This window comes from Leptinotarsa decemlineata, unplaced genomic scaffold, assembly GCF_025532065.1.
Source record: "Leptinotarsa decemlineata unplaced genomic scaffold, Ldec_3_MD MMD2_tig00001393_RagTag_RagTag, whole genome shotgun sequence".
In the NCBI taxonomy this organism is placed as follows: Eukaryota; Metazoa; Arthropoda; class Insecta; order Coleoptera; family Chrysomelidae; genus Leptinotarsa; species Leptinotarsa decemlineata.
In genome coordinates, this window is record NW_027412562.1 from 14476855 (window position 1) to 14481519 (window position 4665).

A 4665-nucleotide genomic window follows, 5' to 3' on the forward strand; every position below is an offset into this window, starting at 1 on the left:
CAAGAAATCGATGAGGCAAAAATTTCCAATTCCTTTTTTCGAGTACAATTAGAAATTGGATTGAATCGCATCCCATCAATTAAATTAAGTTTTATTAATTCGAATCTTGAGCTACGTATTTAATGTTATGAAATATCCACACTTTGTTATATATGTCCAGAAACTTCCATTTTACCATATTATCAACAATATGATACAACTGACCGATATTTTATGAATATCCATTAAAACGTATTCAAAAACAAAAATTTCGATGAAACATTTCCACTTGACAAGTATGTCAAGTGGAAATTTCACATTGAAGTAGTTTTTTGAATACATCATATAATTAACGACACATTGATAGATTGTGCTATCATCATTGGTTGCTTCTATAACACATAATACTGTAATTTCAGTTTTCACTTCCGTCACTTTCACTTGTTGATATTTTATTTTCACTCATCCACTCCTCCGAAATGTTTTTCCTTTTTATGAAATAAAACCTAATCGGAGGAAATGAAGCTTAGTTCGTTAGAAAATACAGTCCTTGACCTCCATCACATTTATCTACTCAAAATCTATTTCCCGACCTCATTATATCCAGGATCACCTGAACGACTTTCGGGGCAGCCCACATTTTATGGCATACGTCCGTCGAGCGGAACGTGCCCCGCCGTCTCGATCTGTCAGTCTCGACAGCATATGTTTCAGTTTTCCACATAACGACGAAGTTGAGTCACAGAGACGGCTCTCGAGAGCGATCATGACGCCGACAAATGAAGAGCGCGAGGGAGAGGGTGAGGACAATAACGCTACTGTCTATCAAACAATTATGCTTTGCCTGATCGAATTGACAACAACCGGTTTACATCAAAACGAATGCTTTAGTTCTATATCACATAACCAAATTATGGTGAGACAGTGGTTGAGAAAAATACTAACGACAAGTTTCATATTCTATTGAAAATATTTTTCCCTCACCAAAACGAAAAAAATGTCTTCCGACGCGCGTTTCGTAAACTAAGTTAGCATTATCAAATGACGACTGAAACTACATCTTACTGCTATGTTGATGTTACTCGTATATGCAGCATCAAGACGAATCATAAACTTTTCCAGTAAATGTCACTGAATTAATTCCCAGTGCTATGTTACAGTTTCTATTGTTACTTACTACCTGACTGATACCTAATCTTCACCTGTTTTCTTCCTATAATTACATAATACTGCGAGCAATGATCTGTTGAGAATGGGACCTTAATATCCGTTCATAGATCTCATTTCACATTCTTCAATTTCTGAACTATTTTAATCCAGGTTTTCGGAAAACACTACATCCTCATGGGCTTATTGTCATGTTTTACATGACTTCAATTCTAACAATACTGTGCCCTGTAGTAGTTTGTACAGATCCCCTCCTGGATGCGTGTCATATTCTGCCGGACATAATTTAGGTTTTACATGAATTGTTTTCCACATGTGATCTAATGCCTCACATTCGCATAAAATATGACGGGTGGTATCTGTTCCTTTGTACAGCCCTTTTTTGTTCAGGTCTTCCCTCAATGGACAGTGTTCAGTGAGTAGTCCTATGATTGTTCCGAGCCAATTCGAGGAGTTGTCTTCTGTGGAGTGATAGCAATGCAGGCTCTCCTAATTGAATCTTTCAAGTCCTCAATATTTTCAAAATTTGTTCTGGATAGTTCAACTTTTATGAAGCCTCACAACGAAAAATCTAGAAGAGAAAGGTCCATTGAACGTGTTGCCATTCAATAATACCTTTATTTCCTAGCCATCTTCCTGGCATAGTTGTATTGAGTGAATCTCTGCACATTCTTTTGCAATATGGTAGAGATCTATCGTTTTAGAAATACTCATATTTTTTCATTGAGTGCCAAATGTTCAAGAAACTCAATTAGAGTCCCTGATAAGATCTCCAAGTATAATTCTTCAGTCAGAGATGTTTCTACGATGTTAGGTTGTCACTGTGACAGCCCAAGAATTCGGCTCTGGCTAACTGAGTGAAGACGAGAGTGGGGAAATATGCAAACTGAATTTACATTATTGGGCGCCAGGTAATTTTATCCTCTCTAAATGCCTGTCTGAATCCTGTTTCTAAATTACCAAATGAACCTAAGAACCTCTGTTGAATACTATAAGAAAATATTTTATTATTTGTTAGTATATGACATACATGGGCATACAATTTGGATTCAGAGTCGGAATATATTCAAGTCACGATCGAATGTGGCAGAAATCTGAATCACTCAATGTCTACTTGCGTGGCTTGACATCTCCTGAAGTGCCAAAATAAGGGTTAGAGCCCCTGAGTCCGCTGAATTCAGGGTAGAAAAAAATCAGGTCCTCCTTCTATAAGTTTTCAATATTGAGTGAACAGCTCACATTTAGATTCGGTTGATGGATGTTCCCAAATCTGAAAATATGCAGCTCCTGCACTGTTTCATAAAACCCTAGGGAGAATTAAAGGATTGACGAGGTCTTATCTTCTAACGTGTGATTCCTAACAATAGAAATAATGTTTCGATGCCTCTATTAAAATTCAATTTTCCTTTAATTTTTATGTTACCAACTGAAATTTTTGCGAAATTCCGTGCTTTTCATGAAATCTGACAACCTCGCAGTAAAAAATTCAACAAAATTACTCATATTCCAGTAATTTTGTCACCTGAAAGTATGGGGTAGTGTAAGTCAAATCCGATAGTTCTGATTTTTTGCAGACTTGTTTGTAATGTTGGCCTAATGAATAATCCAAGTTTGTGACCTCGGCCGCCAAACGCAAATTTGTCAAAATCGAATAGACCGCGAAAAATCAGCTTTTTACTCCAATTTTGGCGATAAAGGACTAGTTTTTGAAATTCGGTAATTCTGATTATTTGCACTTATTTGTGATGTTGCTCTAATGAGTAATTTAGGTTTGTGACCTTGGGCGTCAAACCCACCTTAGTCAAAATCGAAAAAACCGCGAAAAATCGAGTTTTTACTCCAATTTTGGTGATAATAACCATAAGGACTAGTTTTTGAAATCCGGTAGTTCTGATTTTTTGCAGACTTGTTTGTGATGTTGGCCCAATGAATAATCCAAGTTTGTGACATCGGGCGCCGAACGCAACTTTGTCAAAAATTGAAAAAAAAAACGCGAAAAATCTGGTTTTTACTTCAATTTTGGCGATAATAACCATAAAGGACTAGTTTTTGAAATCCGGTAGTTCTGATTTTTTGCAGACTTGTTTGTGATGTTGGTCTAATGAATAATCCAATTTTTTTCGTTTCAGTTGTTGACTGGCCGGCTGCCCATAACGTTAGTGCCGTTTGAACTCAAAACCTACAGAATATCTGATCCCTGTCCTCAAGCAGAAAGACTACGCGTGGTGAAAGCAGCTGGTGAAGTCATACGAGAGGATATACGGTCGCAAGTGTACGATACAACATAATTCACACCATTCGACGACTTCCTCCAGAATGTAAATTCAGGTATCCCTGATTTTTTCATACGGTTGCTCGAAACGGTAATTTTAAAAGACAAGCGAAGCTGGATGGATTCCTATAGAATAAAGCATTGCTATTGCACATTCAATAATATCGGAAGTCAGGCCTCGCTCGTTTATCTCTTTTTTTCTGCATGAGATTGGTGCATTCTTGTATTACAAGTTCGGACCAAAACATCTGGTTGAGTTATTGTCAACGCTTGGATACTCAGCTAGTTACAAGGATACTATGCTTTCGGAAACTTCGGCCATCATGCGACCAGACCAACTCGTCAAAGTTTCATCGCCATCCCCTGATGGGAATATGCCATCCCAATACGTCGATCCAAACACGGTCTAACCTCAACCGGGACCTTCCAAGAGGGCTAAATTTTGTTTAATTACTTAATTTATTCACTCTATTGATTTACCACTCAATTTGTTTTTTTTTAATATTACTCAATTTCCTACAGATAAACTTATTAACTTCTGTTGAACTTATATAGCTTGATAAATGATAGACGAAATCAATTATGAAATTGTTTTATTTCAAAACTGACTTTTATTTTTAAAACATTACATAAATAAGAATTTATCAATTCTTCTACATTTATCTCCTTCCTCTTTGAGTTGTTTATTTCAATGTCTTCTAGTTCAGTCTTCACCCTAAAACATCATCATCCACACTTATCATTTTCTTTTTTAATATCCCATCATAAAAAACTTCGATGATATAATCAGGATCAAAATTGAATTAATTAGAAAGACAGATTTGCAAAAAATTTGAAAGTTCTAAAAAATTATAAATTTTGAAAGGCCTAATCTCGGAAACTATTGGATCTACAGAGACAGTTCTGGTATCATATTGTAGCAAATTTGGGCTAGTTTAAAAACTTACAAAGCAAGTTTTTTCAAAAACTAGTCCTTCAAGGATTTAATCGCCAAAATTTGAAAAAACCCGATTCTTTGGCGATTCTTTCGCTCGAGGTCAACATCATAAACAAGTCTTCAAAAAATAAGAACTACCTGATTTGACGCATGCTGTGATATATAAAGTTACTGGACTATCATATAAGTATTTTCAACTGACTGAACTCAATAACAAAAACTAAAAATGAATTATCATTTGCTTAAAGAACAACACATCAAAGCTTACCGGATGAGGTTAAAAATTGAGGGAATTAAATAGTAATTGTCG

At 35.9% G+C, this 4665-nt stretch overlaps 1 long non-coding RNA gene across 1 annotated transcript; it reads left to right on the forward strand.

Moving 5' to 3' along the window:
- Positions 1 to 1955: 1955 nt before the first annotated feature.
- Positions 1956 to 3998, forward strand: LOC141482580 (uncharacterized). The gene is made up of 2 exons (XR_012465596.1): positions 1956 to 2057; positions 3276 to 3998. It is a non-coding gene; the product is annotated as an uncharacterized lncRNA (long non-coding RNA).
- The last annotated feature ends 667 nt before the right edge of the window (positions 3999 to 4665 follow it).